The sequence below is a fragment of the Echiichthys vipera genome (genome assembly GCF_963691815.1).
Source record: "Echiichthys vipera genome assembly, chromosome: 1".
Lineage (NCBI taxonomy): Eukaryota > Metazoa > Chordata > Actinopteri > Perciformes > Trachinidae > Echiichthys > Echiichthys vipera.
The window spans coordinates 32579019-32598823 of NC_139826.1; the positions used below are offsets into that span (position 1 = coordinate 32579019).

At 37.6% G+C, this 19805-nt stretch overlaps 1 protein-coding gene across 1 annotated transcript in view; it reads right to left on the reverse strand.

Annotated features, from left to right (window-relative positions):
- glceb (glucuronic acid epimerase b) overlaps positions 1-12475 on the reverse strand; it is a gene marked incomplete at its 3' end in the record, with an annotated part of 52696 nt that extends 40221 nt beyond the window's left edge. The window contains exon 1 of the mRNA XM_083923170.1: positions 12376-12475. The remainder of the gene's footprint in view (positions 1-12375) is intronic.
- Positions 12476-19805: the final 7330 nt, after the last annotated feature.

Sequence of the window (19805 nt, forward strand, 5' to 3'; positions counted from 1 at the left end):
ATACTGTGACCGACCCACACTAGAAGATTTCTCAAATCTTAACAGATATTGAAAATGTCAGCAAACCCACACATAACGACATGTAATGATACATTTAACAGTTATGTTCCTTTAATCCTTTAGTGGGTGGAGAGCAAGGATTTGGACAAAGCAGCCCACCACACACCAACAGATACATTCATGAACAACCAGAGTCTGAACTCTCAAAACTAGCGTTGCAATGATCAAATAATAGATTAATTGCCAACAATTAAATCTATTGCCAAATATTCTGATCATCAATTAATCATTTTATGTAATTTCTAAGAAAAGGTCAAAATACTCTGATTCCAGCTTCTCAAATGTTCAGGTTTCTGACAGTAAAGTGAATATCTTTGAATTGTAAATATTGAAGATGTAAAAGAAAAAAAAAAAAACTCTTAAAATACCTCACGCAACAGGAAAATCTGGCATGATAATCTTTAGAACATGACAAAATCAAGGCTTTGCTGATGAGTGTCAGGAGGGGTGTATCAGCCCCAGAACTGGCTTGATTCTTGCGTAGTGTGTGGCCGAACATGCTGTTCAGTCATTTTGTAGCACCAACACAATACAGGAGTCAGTGTTAAATCATTGTGTCCATAACATGTTTAAGACAATATCAGAACTTCCCAGATTCTTAGGAGCATCTTAAATTACTTTGTTTGTCTGACCAACAGTAAAACAGTTTTTTAAAAGAAATAAAAGCAGTAAATCTTCTTCACACATGAGACGCTGGAACCAGAGAACGATTACCATTTGTGCTTGAAAAATGGCTCAACAATGAATTGACCATCACAATTGCTGCAGTTTAATTTCCTGCTAATCGATTATCTGACTTGTTTGAGCTCTATGATGAATTCTCTTAAAATGAATCAAATAGCCTTATTAAAGCAAACTCAACACTTCCTGCAGCTTCCTTCGCTTTGTGTTCCTGGTGATATTTTGCTCGATATTTGATTCTGGCTTCTGAATAGTATGCACTCAATTTATACCTAAATAAGGTAAAGAAAAGGAGACCTAATAATACCTTATTCAGGACATTGAAACAATGATGTTGGTCTAAACACGAGCTATTCGACAACAGACAATACTTTGAAATATTATATATATTCAAGTCAAATACTATAGTGCCAGTTCACCTTCATTTGTAGAACTCACCACATTTTACTTAGGTAGTTTCAGTGTGTGTCTTTTTGGTGTAAAAAAAAGTATTTTTAAACCAGGGCCATTATAGTAATAATATGTATTATCTTAATATGCCCAGACTGTTTTCGCCGTAGTCCATGTTTCCCACATCCCTAGGGCAGAAGTTGGGAGTCCTCAGTTAGCATGACTCATAGTCAAAATGGCCAAAGTTTTGAGAAGACGACCCAGGTAGAGGTGAATAATAAATACAAAGCAGCAGTAAACAAGGACACATATCAATACACATACGCTATTGCCACAAACACTAAGAACCAAGGACAGAGTAGACAAACCTGCAGTTTTTGTAGCTGGTGCCAAGTTACGTTTTTTTAACCTCAATTCCAATAGTGCTTGTTTTCCATTAAGTGAATGGTACATGAAATCTGTAGTGAGTAAAAATGACTTGAGAAGCATTCAGCTTGTCAGTATAACAGAGGGGGAATTATTAATTTTGGTAGTACAGAACACAAGCTGAGAGACAACACTGTGGCCTCTCTATTCATGGCCACTGAATAGACACTAGCAAGTCAGACTGCAGCAAGAGACCGTTGTGGCTGGGAAGAACAGCACTGCATTATTAGCGTTAATGTGGGGTAACCCATGTGTATAATTGGACAGGGCAGTGGGGTTCCTGGGTTTGGGGTACTGACGATGTGACATATAGGACAGAAGGCTAAGGCACAAGCACTCCACACATGATCATGAGCCAGCAAACCTGGGGATCTTGCTCCCCGTAGGGTGTTACAATTCCTTGGAAAGCTTGTTTGGACCTACCAGCTTTTGATCCTGGCTACGTCCGTAATACAAAAATCAAGCAGCTTCCACATCGCCACATGGCCATCGTCCGCCTATACTTTCAAGAGATTTTCCAAAAGGAGAGAAGCGGTTTTAAAAGTGGCTCCTGCCGCCGGGTGGTAACCACCAGTAGTTCAAAACGGTGAACTCTGAGCAGCACAATCTGCTTCTGCCGCCTCTCATCATTACAATGATGAGCTGAGGATAGTTACTGCGTGGCGGTGTGAAAGTCCCTTCAGTGTTAGACACATTTCTTTGTGAAAGACTTGCTGAATGAAAGCCAACAAGCATGGTGAATAATGAGACTGGAGCATAGGTCCAAATCTGTTGTCTGTGTGCCTGAGGGCAACTGGGGCCACTCTCTTTTGTTTGTAGGGGGTGGTTGGTATTTAGTATAGAGGAGGGGTATAGAGGAACGTGCCTGGGGGAGGGTCAAGGCTCCAAAGTATGCAGACATAAGCTGTCTGTGTGTTGCCTTTGAAGCAGGCCATGGTTGGCTGTGCTGTGAGGGTCACAGGGCAAGGGTTTACAACAACAGTGTCCCATAGAGAGCCTAGACTCATCCAACATCCTCAACCCACAGCCAAAAATTAACACAGAATGTAGGCTAGAAACACTTACAAAAGCAGCCATCATTACATGCTTGTTGGGTTTTGATGAACGTTTATGTCTTAACAATTTTAAAGTAGTGAAGTAATTAGGCCAAGCAGTTGATTACAATTCTAGCATTGCAATTCTTATAGACAAAATAACTACATCTTTATAAAAAATGTTAAGTCAATTTGCCAAACGCAATGTTTGCTATCCTAGAGCAACGGTGTCCTTAAAAAAAGGACAATCTGGGAAGGGTTGAAGATGTCTCTAAACCACAGACTGTATACAACGATGGACGACACGGCTCCACTTCCTCCCACTATACAAAAGTGAAGATAAAATATCCCAGATAGTAGTGATCTAGCAGTAGAGTCACGTCATTGAAGTGACATCCATACATCTTCAAACCCTGCGACACTTTATCACAGACACCCCAATGCTGAAACTAGAATACATGATATCAACCTGACCCGACAGGTGTGGGGAGTTAGGATCAAAAATGAGCATTGGGTGCCCTTTTTTAATTGCCTGTGATCATCTCAAAAGGCAAAAATAATAGTCTGGTCCTGGCATAATACAATCAAAACGTCATCCAGCAGACACTTGTTTTGTGAAGTGTATAATGTTGAATTTTTGTGAGATTGATCCAAACTTCATAGAGAATAGAAATGATCCTCCACCAGATTGCTCATTATAAACAATATTAGATAGCTAGTTATCACAGGCACTGCTACAATTATGGGAGGAGAGGAGGGATTAGGCCTCAAGTCCATTAACCTATTACTACGTATAGGGACAACCTGGCTTTCCACTGCATTAGAGACTAAAATCTCAGGCAAGCAGCTGCAGCAGTGAGGCAGACAGAAAATGACTGCTGGCATCCTGTAGGAGAGTCATCAATGACATTTAGGCTCCCTGAAGGAAGATGGTTTAACAGCCTGGCTTCAGCAATTTACAGGCCACAAAAGCTATTAACTATTCTTTAAAATATGCTATTCTGACTGAAAATAAGGCAACAAATACAAGACAGTATTTTTCTTTTCTTTTTCACTGCAGATGCCATTGTGTTGTGAATGTTTGCTCCTCAACACAGACACACGCACACATATAGAGGAGAAAAGGGAAGTTGACAACAAGCAGGTCCAAGTTGGGAGTGGTTTAGTGCCAAAAGAAAGAGGAAACATTGGGTACTTCCTATTTTAAGGTGTGAATAGTACACTTGCATATGATATGACACTTATTGTTTATGTTTACTTTGGTATTTCACATGTTTACATAATGATTTTACCCCCACAGCTTACACATCCTAAACTTAAGAGCTACTCTACCAGATGACAATTTTAAAATAAAAAAAGAATTAAATCTTTATTCATGACTTTACATTTGTCATATTTTAAAAATCCTTTGGTAAAAAAAAAATGACATTGCTAAAAGGGTTTTATAGCTGCTGCAAACATCTTTATTGCCTAGATGATAATTTTCTGACTGGCTACTCAAAGATATTGGGAAACTCCCTACAGAGGTCATCAGTAGCATTAAAGAGATCCAGATGTGTCAGACCACTGCTGAGGAAAACGCTATTGAAACACACATCAAACTGTCCGCTTTTTTCAATATCCAACATCCACTCTGCAGGCTTTTCAAGTGGATCACAGCCATAAAGAGTCTCAAGGGACCAACATATACTGCAGGTTTGACTCGTACATGCTAGATGGTGGGATGTGAGGAGTGAGAAAAAAAAAATGGCTAATTCAAAGAGGAATTTCTGGTCAAGTTAAGCAAATAAAGGAGTGCTGCCATCTGCCAACTTAGTCACAAACAACCAACATCTGATAATCTCTCTTCTGTCACTAGTTGTGGGAAATATAGAAGTCTTACATTGAGAATATGCGATTTATATCACAATACTATATAAGGTATATAAGGTATTTTTGGGTAATTGAGAAAACGATATGTCGGATAGGAATTAGAGCCACAACGATACATATTCGTCAGCCAATAGAAAATCGGTATCAGCATATATGTTTTCTGATATGAAAACCTCTTTTTACAGAAGAAATTTTGTGATTTTGAAATAATGTCGTAAAGCTTTATTTTATTTTTATTTATTCTGTAAGTAGTCAACAATTGCCTGATACTGAACATAATGTTTATTTATCCATTTATTTTAATTTATTCTTTATTTTCTCAGTGTTCATTTAGATTTGGCTGATATGTTATACATTGTATTTATAATAATGTTAAATACTCTGTAATAAAAAAGCAGCCTTTTAAGTAACTTTCCAGAGGTCTATTTTCATTCAACAATAAATCAGTATATCATCATCCACCATATCAGTAATTGGTAAACTTTTCCCCTAAAAATCACATACTGTTCGGGCCCCAAAAGGAATGTCTATTTTCTGGCTAATCCGGTGAATAAACTACCTGACAAATTAGGTACTTCATCAAATTGATACAAAAATCACTTAAACCAGAGGTTGCAATAAAGCAGTCCTGCTCACTGATTTGCAAAATTGCTTACGATGGCCTAATACAAAGATATTCAAGGGATAGCTACTTTGTTAGAAACATTATAATAAAATCTGTCTTAAATGTTTTCTGCTTATAATTTGGCAGCATTATCTCTTCTTGTGTTGCTGGTAAAAAAAAACAGATGGGAAAGCCACAAGAGTGTGAGAGAAGACTCAGCCTTTCCTTTAAAGCGTAATTAAGTTGATAAACATGCTCCAAAAATAGGACTTGTAAACACAGATGAAAATAAATGTTACATTTGTTTTGCATGTTTACATAAGAAAAAGAAACATGTTTCACCGCCCAAACTTCATAATTAATGGATAGTAACAGACAAATAACACTTTAAAAGGCAAAATCGGCCAGCCAAAATGGGTTTTTTAGAATATCCATCTATATTTTAGAAAGTGGCGGCATGGTGGTTAGTACAACCGTCTCACATGCAAGACAATTCCTGGTTCGAATCCCGGCTGGGGCCCTTCTGTGTGGAGTTTGCAAGGGTATAGGTATAACAGTATAATAATAATAATAATAATAATAAGGAATAATAAATATTTGACAGGTAACTGCTTAATTCAGAGAGCCGGTGAGAGAGCAATGTGTCAGGTTTAGTGCTAGTAATTACAACAGTGTACACAGCAAAGGACTGGACATGCTAGAAGTTGCATATCTGCTCCCACTCGCTGTAAAAGTGTCACAGAAAAAGGGTAAAAATGAGTAGAGTTCAATAGAAAACACTAACAATTGGACAGCTTTCTGTGCTGACCTGCTCATTTTTTTTTAACATTATCTGAAACGAGAAAAAAGTCCAACCACAAGGGCATTGACTGTTTCACACAGTGTGTGGTGAAATGTGCTGATTAAGGGCACTCATCAGAGAACAGACTGAAATGGCTTTGGAAGGACATACATCAACAATAAATCAAAGCACAGTGACATAAAATTGCACTCTGCCCAATCCAGCAGATAGCACGAGATAGGGCCCTATGTTTGATATTTACTGGAGATGACAAACCAAATGGGGAAATATGGGTTCAAGACTGTGACAAGTGTTAATGCCACAGATTCAAGAGGATAGCGTGACATTGTGCAAGTGGCCTCTGCATTAAAAAACACCAAACAAAACAGAAACCTGCTCAGAGATATAAGCTGCACCTATAGGGCTGTGTAACAACGTCTATGTCCATAAATAAATATGAACATGCATCAAAACAGGCATGAAATCATCAACCGGGCTAAACATTAAGTTTAAAAGTGGACCTGAATTGGTTGTCAATGGCAACGACTGTTACCGTCAAGCCCTGTAAAGTATAGAACAGAAGTATAACATTAATGCGGATAAAAAAAACATCATGCTGCATGTTTTCTGCAGGAGTAACCTTTGAAAAGGTAAATGTTGCACCACAGCAGGAAATGGCCTTAATCTACAGTATAATAATAGATCTCAGAGGGGCGTATAGAGCTGTTGATCATTACCAGGGACCAAAGGTGCTGAGATTACTAGATTTCAAAGCTCTTAGTTGTATTCTAAATTAATTGGTGGTATTTCAATTAGATTGAGAATCAGAAGAGTGATAATGTATTCTGTCTTTTTTATGCATTCGTCATCGTCATCATGATCATCATCATCTGCAACCGCTTGACCCTGACGGGGTCGCGTGGTGATGGAGCCGTCTGGAGAGTCCTTTTTATCAGTTTCCATCAATTCTGTGTCTTATAAGCCGACTTCCTAAATAGCAACTTGTGCCAGTGTGAGTGCAATCTGACACACCTCAAAATAGTTCATATATGCAGTCTATGGAACAAGGTTTTGTTAGTAAGTCCTTAAGCCTGTGAATGTTCTCATTCGTCCAGGTCATCGTTATCCTCAAAGCAATTTCAGTCAAAGCAACTGGACTGGTTGTTTGTCTAGGAAGAAGTTTCACCTCTCATCAGAGGCTTCATCAGTTCATGTACGCATCTGACCAGGCTGGGACTGGTCCAACTAAATGGTGTGAGATCCAGGTATTTAACCTCTCACAAGGCCGATGATGTCACTGAAACCCTTTGTGCTCCAAGTGCCAACGCCTGTCATTAGTAAGTCCTTGTTTGCACATTTCTGAAGGCCCTGTCTGACTATGTAACCACATTCCAAACCATACACAAACTTCTAATTCTTCTTTCTATCAATTGTCACTGATGTAATAAAATAGCATTTTGTCGTCTGCATTACATACATCTTTTCCAGCTGTTCCCGTCAGCCAGCTGGTACAAACTGGTGCAGCCATTATTTTTAAGCAGCTTTATTCAGTAAGTAATTTAAAGCAGCAATTCTGCCAAACCAAGCTTAAAAAAACAGGAAAAATACAATGTTTAAATCAGTTACAACTAAATAGACTTTTATTTATTAATTAAAACCATCACTAAAGACATGCACGTGTTAGGTTAATTGATGAATCTAAAAAAAAAAAAAAAAATGCCCGTAGGTGTGAATGTTTGTCTGTCTCTGTTCGTCTCTATGTGCCCTGTGATAAACTGGCGTCCTGTCCAGGGTGTACCCCGCCTCACGCCCGATGTCAGCTGGGATCGGCCCCAGACCCCCGCGACCCCGACAGGAATAAGCGGTTGAAGATGGATGAACTATTTTAAACATCGAGTAAAATTGTTGAATGTGAAAAACATTCGGCTGGGAACCGTAGGGTCGCTGGTTCAAGTCCCTGTGTGGACCATGTACGGAGCGTGGACTGGTGGCTGGAGAGGTGCCAATTCATCTCCTGGGCACTGCCGAGGTGCTGTTGAGCAAGGCCCCGAACCCCCAACTGCTCGGGGCGCTGGTCACCGGCAGCCCCCTCGCTCTAACATCTCTCCTTAATTGCATGTATATAGGTCCTGGTTGTGCATGTGTGTATTTCGGGCCTGTGTGTGTAACATGTGAAATAATAAGAGTGAAAAAATTGAATTTCCCCTTGTGGTATAAAAATAAAGTAATTCTTCTTCTTCTTCTTAAATAACTAATCAAAAACAGATGTCAAAAAAACCCTGGAAAAGGATCTACAGTGATGGAAAACAGTAAGACGAGGCATGATGTGACCACACACAAATTAGCTATATTTATCATATATGTATCCAAATGAACAAACAAACATATTGACACAAGTTAACATTAACAACATACATTCACTACAATACATTTCTTGGTTGTGAATCATGAAAACTATTGCTCTTCACTTCCGCCTCTAAAATGTGTGTGTCTTACAGTTCACTTTCCACTAGGGGAAAAACTACTTTGCATGCGCTCCACTCCAACACTTTTCTGGCTCGTGTGTAAAATCAGAGCATCAAACGAAGACAGCGCCGGGCAGCAACTTTTAGAAATGGAAAATGGTAGCCAGGCTGGCTGCCAGGGATCTATGCTGGTTGCCAAAATAAACAGAATGGCTGCCATAAAGTTATAGATTACAACTGGAGCAATAATGTTTCTGGTTAATACATTTGCACTACAATTAGACTGCTTATTTATACATATTATTGTTTAGGTATATTGTATTTTTATATTACCGTTTTGATATGTCTGTTTGTAATGCTGCACAATTCCCCAGCTTGGGATCAATAAAGTATACTAATCACACTGCATATTTCGGTTTATCTAAAGCGTACTAAAAGCGTTCCTGCACACTTTTGTACTAGTATACTAAAGTTAAAGGTTAAACTTCAATATAGGGAATAATATCCTTCTGCAAAATAGTTTTTGATGTGGTACACAAAGAAAGTTTTAGCCTACTTTTTCTTTTTCAGAACTTAATAAATGCTTTGCCATGTTCACATTCTCTATCGTGGTGCCCAGTGTCCACTCAGCTATCTTCAGATTAGCTCTGCTTCTCAAGTTTTTGCTTTTTCATTAAATTGGGTGGAGCTGCCTCAGCGCTGATACTACTCCCAATTACTGCCGACCCTGTGTACTTTGAGATTCAGCATAACTATCTGACAGAGTAAATCAGTGTAACAGTGATACTTTTTTAAAAGGGTTTTAACACACAAAAAGTTGTCGTCAACACCATCGACCAGACTCAGTAAAATGGTTAATGTGGTCCAGATAAGACAACTCTTAGTCTTGACCCTTGCCAGATATTAACATGCTGAAATAAACTCAGTGACTAAGCAATAATCCAGGTGGGGTAATGGGGTTGGTGTATAACTACAATCAAATTATTATAATGCGTGTGTATAATGAGGTATGTGTTTAGGAAGAGGCGAGTATGTGATCTGTGATATGGAATTATAGAAACATTTAAACATGTTTCAGCAGGGTTTTAAGTCAAATTTGTGGCATTTAATGTATTTCATAGTCAGACGCTGTAATAAAAAAGTACTTGGTATAGCCTGTGGTGTAGTTTGACATATGAAATCCAAATTTAGCGCAGTTGCAGAAAGGGCTAATGTACAACATTCATCATTACAATTTGAAACCTGACCTCCCTAAAGTGAAGCCGTTGTACTCACTTCTTTCATTCAACTGGCTATTTGATAGCATAGACACAAGGTTATTTGTTGTGGTGAGGATGAACCCGGGACACTCTTTAATAACATCTCTTGAGAGAAATTCACTGATTCAGAGCACACACGCACACGCACACACACACACATGCACACACACACACACACACATGCACACACGCACGCACACACACGCACACACACGCACGCACGCACAGAGAGAGAGCAGTGTTTCCTCAGGTTTACAGCGTGGGGGGGGCAGTGAAAAAAATAATTAAAGGAATCATGGGTTTTCATGTGTTTCCACTGTAGCGTTGTTGCCTGAATGTTCTTTTCTTAATGTGCCAGTCGTCGTTTAATCAGACAATTTAATGGTCAGGTTGGTATTGAAAGATCAATCCCCACATGTATAAATGAATCAGTGTTAAAAGGCATTAAAAATCATCAGACAGAAGGATCACAATTATACAAGCAATAAGACTGACAACCAAGGTGCGCCACTAAACACCACAAAAGACCCTTCCTCCCACTAGCGTTTAGTATGTCCAATGCTTCTTCCGCTGCTAGACACTGACATGGGATTATTAGCATATACCTTAAACTCAATTCACTGTTTCTATTCCTATTGTAACTATTTTAAAAAAGCTCTGTTTTTTTTCCATTTTCAATTACACCTCTCTACAGTTGTTTGTAAGTTGGAATAACGTAACCAATACCTAACAAATTCCTTGTTGCATTAGCCCCTTATTTGTACATCTCATCTTCCTTTATTTCTCTGTTTTTTATTCTACTATTCAGTATATAACAGTACATCTGCGCTAACTATGTGCTTATTTAACCATGTGTATCAAGTATAATGAGCACAAAAACTTCTATCAGCATAATACAGTATAAAGCTCCATCTCATCTTCTTTGCTGGACATTCTGGAGGATATGACAATAAATTTGATGTAACTCAATGTCGAAAAATAAGCCTAATGCCATCTACATCAGATTCTTAACAATGCAAAGTTAACAGCTGTGGAGTTACACAAACATAAAGGTATCAGACATTAAAAGACTGGTGTATATTCAAGGACCAGTAAAAAGGTAAATTTAAGGTCATTGCATCTCTAATTGCTGTATTCCCAGAAGCACAGTTGCACATAAATGGTCTTTTACCTTAAGTCTATAATAACAGGACAGCTTAAGTAATGCGTGGAATATCAATACCGCGGATATGGGAAAGAAATACTTGGGGATGGAGAAGTTAATATCCATTAGACACCGAGTAGTATCAGAGTAAACTAGTAATGAAAAGTAGATACTCTGATTGCAACGACTTGTGGGTTAAAAAAAACACATCTTTACTGCAAAGCGACAGCAAAACGGCCCTTCAGATTTTATGCACCACATATCTGGAACAAACAGGTCTGCTGCACCTCTGAGCTCTTTTAAAATCAGGAATGAAGACTTCTCTGTTTGCCGCTGCCTTTCAGAAAACAAAACTATTTATGAACTGCTTAATATGGCGCTGTAATTCCTTTGATATTCTTGGTTTTATCTTTTATTAGCTTGATTTTATTTTTTATAATGAATTCATCTGAATGTCATGTTTTATGCGCTTCTTTTCAATGCGTTTAATGTTTTATGTAAAGCACTTTGGATGACCTTGTTGTTGAAAGGTGCTATTCAAATAAACTCACCTTTTACTGTTTGGGTCTTATTTTAACAATTTTATCATGTGAAGCACGTTGGGACTTTGTCTGTAGAAATTGCTATATCATATAAACCTATTATTCTTATTTTTATTGGTGGAAATGCTTACAAAGCATTTCCAACTATTGTTATCCTAATCTTTATTATTCCTACTTCCCTTCCTTCCAGTTATCTCTATCTGCTGCATACTTTCAGCTACAAAACCATTCAAATGTTCAGCTCCTTCAGACAAATTTATGCTCATCTTCAACTTTTTTTCTGCCTTTCATACTTTTCCATATATTCAGCTTTTTCCATATTTGTAATAATGCAAACCAATGGAGATCCTCTAAAACATGCCTCTCTTTGAAATGCATCGAGTTATTATTATTATTATTGTTATTATTATTATAAGTAATGCGTGGCGTTTGTAGTAAAAAAAATATATTTAAGGATGGAGAAATCCCTACACATTATAAGAGACGCTATCCATCAGACACCGAGCAGAATCAGAGTAAACAAGCAATGAAAAAGTAGATATTCTGATGCAAAGACTTGCGGGTGAAACCCCAAAACACGTCTTTACTGCAAAACTGCCCCTTAAGATGACTGGACGTTAGCAGTGGCACAAGTTAACTTTGTCAGTTTCTGATCTGGTCCATTCACAAAAAAAAAAAGCCTGTCATGGCTTCCTCGCATCATCACATCCTCTCCAAACAGCACACTCAGTGTAAAACGCTGATATTTCTGAGCTGACAGACGGGAAGACCTAGCCAGCTTAGCCAGTGAGCCAACAGCTACTTTAAACTAAGCAGATCTGTCGTTAGCATGCAAGCTAACAGGAGGTAATACATTCCAGAGACAGAGTCAACACTGAGCTTTGAAGTTCATGTATTCACCCTCCGGTTCCGTTAACACAACGCGACAGGCTGAAGGTTGTGTTAAAGACTTTCTAAACGTTCAAGTGTTTCACGACGGTAACATGTGACAGAAGAGGGAACTATTGGGATTTAAATGACTATCTGTGAAACTGAATTGTGAAAATATCAGCTAGCACTGCTGCATACGAGTGTCTGGACAGAGGGAGCCAACAAGACGTAACGATAGCAACCTTACCTCCAGGAATAAAAGGTGTCGTACGGAGCCGGAGTTTGTTCAGAGGGCAACACAAGTCAGTTGTTTTCGGTTGGTTGCTTAGTTTAAAAAGAGTCCTTTTTTTCACCTCAGGTTGATTCAAGGTCCAACCGGAGAGACTGGCTCACTTTAGTGCTGCCTCCCAGCCACAGACACAGCGACTGATACAGGCTCAGGGTCTGTGCTTCTCACTGGGAAGGATCTGAAGTATCGCGAGATTAATACGAGAGCTCAGAGATATCTACGGACCAATCAAATTAGCCGGCTGAAGTCAAGCATTGGGTTGTGTTGGTGCTCTGTGGATTTTAAAAAAATAAAATGTATTGAAATTTAATAAAATGTAATAAAATTAAGTACAAATGAAATAAATTCAATTCAATTAAATAGAAAATAATAAACGTAGCGTGGAATCACATTAATACAATAAAAATATTATATTGGTGCTCTTTGGAAAATTAAATAAAATAAAATAAAATAGAATAAAATAAAATAAAATAAAATAAAATAAAGTAAAATCAAATAAAATAAAGCTAAATAAAATATGATAAAATGAAATAACACTTGGTGAATATGATTTGACAAAAGACATAATATGTAATCATAATAAAAAGGAATAAAAAATAATTAGATTATCTTTAAAAAAATAAAATAAAATTATATAACGTTTGGCAAATATGATTTAACATAAGACATAACATTTTATTTTATTTATGTTTCTTACAAAACACATTCTTTTTCAAATTTCTCAGAAAATTTGATGTAATGATCCTGAGGGAATAAATAATTGTGATTTCAATATTGCTTGAAGTATTAAGGATTTTTATTTTGGGCACAATCCTGCAGCCCTAACAAGTCATCGATAATTTGAATGTATTTGATTATTGTGTTTATGTCTAGATGGATGTGTGGCAGCTAAATGCAGCTAAAATGAAATGAAATAAAATAAAATAACATAGAATTAAATTAAGTGAAATTAAATGAAATAACATAAAATAAAATAAAATGGAATGAAATGAAATAAAAATACATTTAAATTAGATGAAAAATAAAATAAAATAAAATGGTATCATAATAGTAAATAATAAACATAGTGTGAAAACACATTAATAAAAAAAAAGAATATTATGTAGAATCATATTTGCCAAATACTATTTGTTTTGTTGGTGCTCTGTGGAAAATAAAATAAAATTCAATTGTATTAAAAAAATAAAAATTTAAAAAATAATACTCGTAGTGTGAAATCACATCAATAAATTCAACATTATGTCTTTTGTTTAAGATCATATTTGCCAAATTCTATTTAAAGTGACTTAAAGGTTGATAAATAATAAATAAATACATTTATACTTAATATTTACTATAAATTAACATTTGAACAGTTATTCTAGGGTTTTAAATACTTGACAAGACATAATGGAATAAATTCAGTTTTTTATGAATCTCAATGAAACAGGTGGTAAATGCTGGAAGTTGTAATGGTATGAACAGAAAACACTGTATTTAGCCTCAGGTGGCAAATAGAGATTAACTGGGGTGTTAAATGATAAGTGACTATGATTAATGGAGTGCTCATAAAGTTATATTGTCGCAGCATTGTCTTTTTTTTGTATTAGAGGGAAACAATTGATTAATGTGGCCACCATCACACTTACTTTTCCTTTTCAAAATACTGTTGTTCCAAAAGAAGAGGCAATACAAAGTAGATTGATCCTGGCTTCCCCCAGATCACCATCCTGAATTTGGTGATTGGTTCCTGTGTGCAGTTCCCATGTTGCTCACATGTTTGTGTGGGTTTTCACAGTTTTTTTTGTCCTTTTACTGACTATATATTTGTCTGTTTTTGTTTAGCTTTGTTGTCCTTGTGTAGAACACGGAGAGTCAATGAAAACTGTTGCCAAACATAATTGGCCAACAACTCTGATTGTGCTTCTTGTTGTAATCACAAAGGGCAGCCTGGAGTATAACGTATCCTCGGTTATGATTTTAAAATGTGGAATCAGCCATGTGACAAACTGGTGCCTGTCCCAGAATCCCGTTTGCGTTCTTCTCAATCTGTCCGACGCCTCTCTGCATCCCTCAAAAAGAATACAAGAAATAAATGCACTCTCCCACGTTATTGTTAATGATTAAGGCAGAGTGTGCTGCAGTATTTTTGACAGGGACTGGGAGGCTCTGCTGAAATGTGTTACATAAAGTACAATTTCAAGATTTTCTTTGAGCTCTGATATCTTTTTCATGAAGCTGCATGAAGGTATTTCAGCAATTACTTATATAAATGACATAGTCCCGTCTCGTCGGTATATGCTTGAGCCTGATCTTATGAAACGCACCACGAGAACGAATAAAAGATGATACCATCACAGACAGTGAACTCAGGGTACAGCACATGCATGATGCAAGACGCCTCGCCTTTGAGAAAACTGTGTAAGTGCTCTCACACTTTCACTTTGAGTGTCATGTATGCCTAAGTTAACCGGTGTTATTGTTGCCATGGAAGCTGTTGATAGCTGAGGATGCTCATTAAAACCGGGTATACACTCAACACAGTCGACTGTTTTTTTAAAGAATAGTTTTTGTTGCATGCACTATACTTTGAGAGAATTCAGGCTGATCTTAAATGCTTTATATGTGCAGCAAAAGAAATGTCTGGCGTTCTTATCATTCACAATAAATAAAACTGTTGCAAAGCTGAGAAAGTAATGTCACATTAAAGTGTTATTGAGACCCTCAGTGAGATAGTGTCTATGTTGATGAGTTTTAAGCCAAATGGTGGTTTGGCTTGATGCCAATGTCCGTCTGTTGATTAGTCCACTGCTTTTGGTCTCTGATCTCAACAGCTGTTAAATGCATTTCCATGAAAATTGATGCAGAAATGGTGCAGAGAAAATGAATCCTATTGACTTTTGTCTTCAGAAAAATATCTCAACATCACTGATTTTGCAGCGATCACCACGAATGATATTCCCATTAGCTTTAGCAATACTTTATGTTAAGTGCTGATTAGCAAATGTTAGCATGTTTACACACTAAAGTAAGATAGTAAACATGGTAAACATACGCATTGACATGTTAGCATTAGCATTGTGGCTGAAATTGGTTCATATCTTACAGAATGTGATAGAAACAGGTTTGTATCTCTTACGGTCAATTAAATCCATCTAAAGCCATGAAATGGTGACCTGTAGGTGACTGTGACAGTGGAAAAACGGTTGTGGTTTGGCTTAGTAGGACACAAACGCAGGGGGAAGTCCTGCGTTTTGGGACCCTCCACCCTTTGCGGATTTTAACGCTCTTATACTTTTTAACCTGATTTCCTTTTTTTGCTCTGGATGTAATTACTGCAGTAATAAATACATGGATTATGTATTTCCTAGTTATGTTTATGAACAGTAAATTACATGTTAGCATGCTCACATTAGCATTTAGCTATAATGCCTCACAGAGCAGCTAGCATGGCTGTAGACAGTCTGGTTCTTTAGAGTCAAATATGACCCTAAAAATGAGGTGATCATCACAATTAATCAGGGAGAAGTTCACTGAGGTGTGTATGAACTTTTACAAGCAGAAATATTCTCAATGTTGTACTCGATACGTTTTAGCGGCCTCTGTGGCAGTAAGATGTAATTGCAAGCAAGTATGTTCTTTCAAAGCCTCCATCTTGTCACTTTCATGGTCACTGTGTGTTGACAATGGTATTTTTTTTTGATTTGCTCTTTTGTAAACTTTATTGAAACACATTCAGCTCTTCTTTCAGTCCATCCCCCGTATGTTACCCTCCTAAAGCCTTACACACACACACACACACACACACACACACACACACACACACACACACACACACACACACACACACACACACACATGTTCCTATTATACTTCTACCCTTACTACAAGCCTGACTCAGATGCTGGATTTTCCTATTTCTGATTACAAGTGAATGCATCCTAACCTTTGTTTTTGTTTTTGTTTTTGTTTTTTCAGTTCCCACAGAACAAGCTTCACTAAGATGGCGGCTTATTTACATCTAGCCCGGGAATGTCACCACAGACCCGGATATTGGAGTAATCAACAAAAAAGTCAAGTAGAAGTGCGTTTATTAGTGGGTCATATGATCAGTTACCATTGTTTTAACTCACTATTTCATAGATATTAACTTAAAAGGCAAATAAATAGATGGAACTCTTACGGAGTGTATCTTTAAAGCTAGAGTCCCATTATTTTAAATGTTTTAATATATTATTCTTCTATAAATTAGAAAAACAAGGAAACATCTGGTGATATGTTTCCCAAAGCATTTTGGGGAAATGGGAGGACAATGTTACGGGGAGATATATTTTCAGTGTGAAATATTCTGCACATATTATCTACAGCTTGGGGACTCTATGGAGTTCTTAATCAAGCTGTACATAATAACTATCATACATATTAGTTATTCAAACTTTTTTTTATAGTTACCTGACAGGCACAAGAAACCAAAGCCACAGGACCTTTTTGAGAGATTAGGTTCCCAAATCAATATAGACGTTCTTAAACAAGATAATTGATTGTAGCAGAAAAGATGAGCTGCAGAAGGCATTTGTGACAGCGTACTGTAATTTAGATGAACAGTATGCCCGTATGTTGATAAAGACAAACATAACATCAATAACTATTATAAACCCGATAATATAATGTGAAGTGATAACAGGTGTGAGGGTAATGGGACGGATAACAGATTGAAATGTAAAGGAAATGTGGCTTTGCAGCTCATTTCTCCAGTTTTTCCCTTTGTGCAGATTAATGTCGAAAGGAAGATGTACCGCTTGAAAAAGTATGGACTCAAGAATATGAATTTGGAATTATATAAGGATAATTCAAAGCAGTTCATTTCCCGTTTTCATTCATTCCACACTAGAAAGGGAATCTGTGAGTCGCTTTTAAAGTGACTCATCAAGAGTTCTTCAATCGGCAATCAGAGCTTAATCACATTTCTGGTTGACGAGCAGCCTTCTCTATCAAAACCCTTTTGCGCCACAGTTACTGAGGAATTTAATGGAAATGAACTGGCCTTTTTATTATTTCCATTCAAAGGCTAATTTAACACATCAGCTGAAGAGATTTCTGTGTGTTTTTGTGGCTCGAACTCTCAAAGTCTATACACTTACCTCCAAGTTCAAAAAGTGGACTCCCTGAAGCTCTTTAAAAAGAACTTCAAACACTTTTAATACCTGTCAGAAATCATTCCAGAGCGACAGCAGCAGAAAAAAAAGGGATTAGTGGGCTTAATGCTCTGTCTTAAAAATCAAATTCCCTCCTTAAAATGCTGCAGAGATTTGGGTCGGATCAACTTTCTCTAAAATGTCTCTCAGCAGAGGATTGGCAAAATGCAGTGCGAGTAGAAAATAGAAAATACATATTTTTAAAAAAGCTATATAGATATATTAAAAACATTGGAGGATAAACTGAATATAATATGTGTGTGCAGATGTACCTGTTTCCCCTGCACCCAGAAGCATAGCTGGAAGGATGTCTCAGGTCATAGATAGTCCTTTCTCTGGGTCTTTGTAGCTGGCGCCTACTCCAAACTGACTGACTGAGTGAGATAAGGTGCTCAAAACCCCTACCATTCATTTGATCTATGGATATTGGTATTCTAAGTCCGTTTCTCGTTTCAACGTTTGGAAAAGGTGAGGAGGTGCGTCACTTTAATGTGGTGCTTTCCGTATCTGACATCAACCTCAGGCACAAGAAAGAGAAATGAACTGACTGACGGCGTTATGTGGACAGAGATAGCGAGAGGTTGGTGGTGGTGGGGGGGATGGTGGGGATGGTGGTGTGGGGTGTCTCACTGTGAATGGAGAAATTGAAAATAAACTTCTCTTTTATAAAGTTTTATCAGCGTGACAATATCTAACCATTTCTTTCCCAAAGCCTTCGAATGTCACCCAGTGATTTGTCTGCGTTACACCGTGGATGTGTTTGTCACATTATGGACCCCAGGAAGAGTAATGAGAATCCCAATAAACAAAACAAAAAAGAATCAAACAAAACACCTGACTAAACTTTGCTGAGTGTAACAATTTTGCACTAATGAGGAGTGGTTTCACCGTCTCCTAAAATACACAAAACCCCGCAGAGACCATTCAGGTTGATAACAGTGTGTTTGTTAGATTGCTAATTTACAGTCCTTGAGAAGGAAAGAGCTGCCTTCCTAATGAAAGAAGAAGGAGAGCAAGGGGAAATAATCAAATGGTAATTTTCACACAAGGCACACAAGGGACATAACTGATACAGGCCTGATGCACTTGGCTTTAGAAATTAATTCCCTGCAAGCTGTCTTGTTTTATAATATGTCTAAATGGTGCATTGAAACAAATTCATCAACAGCAAGTTCTGCAGCAATAAGATATCAAAAATACCAACACCTTACCAGACAAGAAACACAGATCTCTATCTTCTGTCTCAAGTTCAACAGATAAAATCTTCCACCAAAAAGTGGCCTTTCCAGAGACAGATCAGGGTTTTTCTATAATGCACTATCCAGAAGAACTCATCATGAGGGATATTTTACGTGTAGCCCTTAAATCATCTAAATCTGCTTCTGTGATATCATTGTTTAATGAGACAATATGTTTGTAATTTCGGTTTGTACAAAACATCAACAGACCGCCTTTCCTTGTCCATCAGGAACAATTTGTACTGAGAATCCTAAATATTACATGGTAACCTGTTTGTGAATGTCACATTTATGCCTGACGATGTGCCGATAGACAAATAAACAAGTGAAATATGATAATTTTGTCCTCCTCGAAATTGGGATAGCTTTTCATCTTTTTTTGGAACATCTTCACTGGCGAATCCCACTGATGAAGTGCAACCTCCTTTTCTCTAATGCAGTCTGTGTATATTATCTGCTTAATGTGATATTGTGTCTGTGGATGGATCTGTGAATCACCACTTTATTGGCACAACATTGCAGTAACACTCCCTGTAGGGAGTCGACTGTTAAACAAAGCTTCAGTTGAATAAAAGCTCTACATTTCTGCCGGTCAGCATAATCCACTCATGATATCAGTATATGTAACAACATCACTTTAGCACTTGATGCTTACCTGAGAGGCGCTGACGGAGTCACACAAACGCTCAGATTAGGATTCCTCGCAGAGACGAGTCCATCTGCCCGCCATTTGATTGATGTGAGTGTCCAGAGCGCGCCATGAGCAGAGCTTCCTTTGTCTTTCACTTTATCGGCTCTCTCAAGGTCATAAAAGATTCATGCGCTGGGGCATCCAGTGTTTTTTAATTTACTTTAAGTAGAGCATGGCAGAGAGACACCAAGAGAGAACTGGGGTGTGTTGATTTTATAAATATTTTCTAAGCGCCTGAAGAAAGTTCTGTTGAAGCAGAGAACAAAGTGAAAGAAAGCTGGCTGC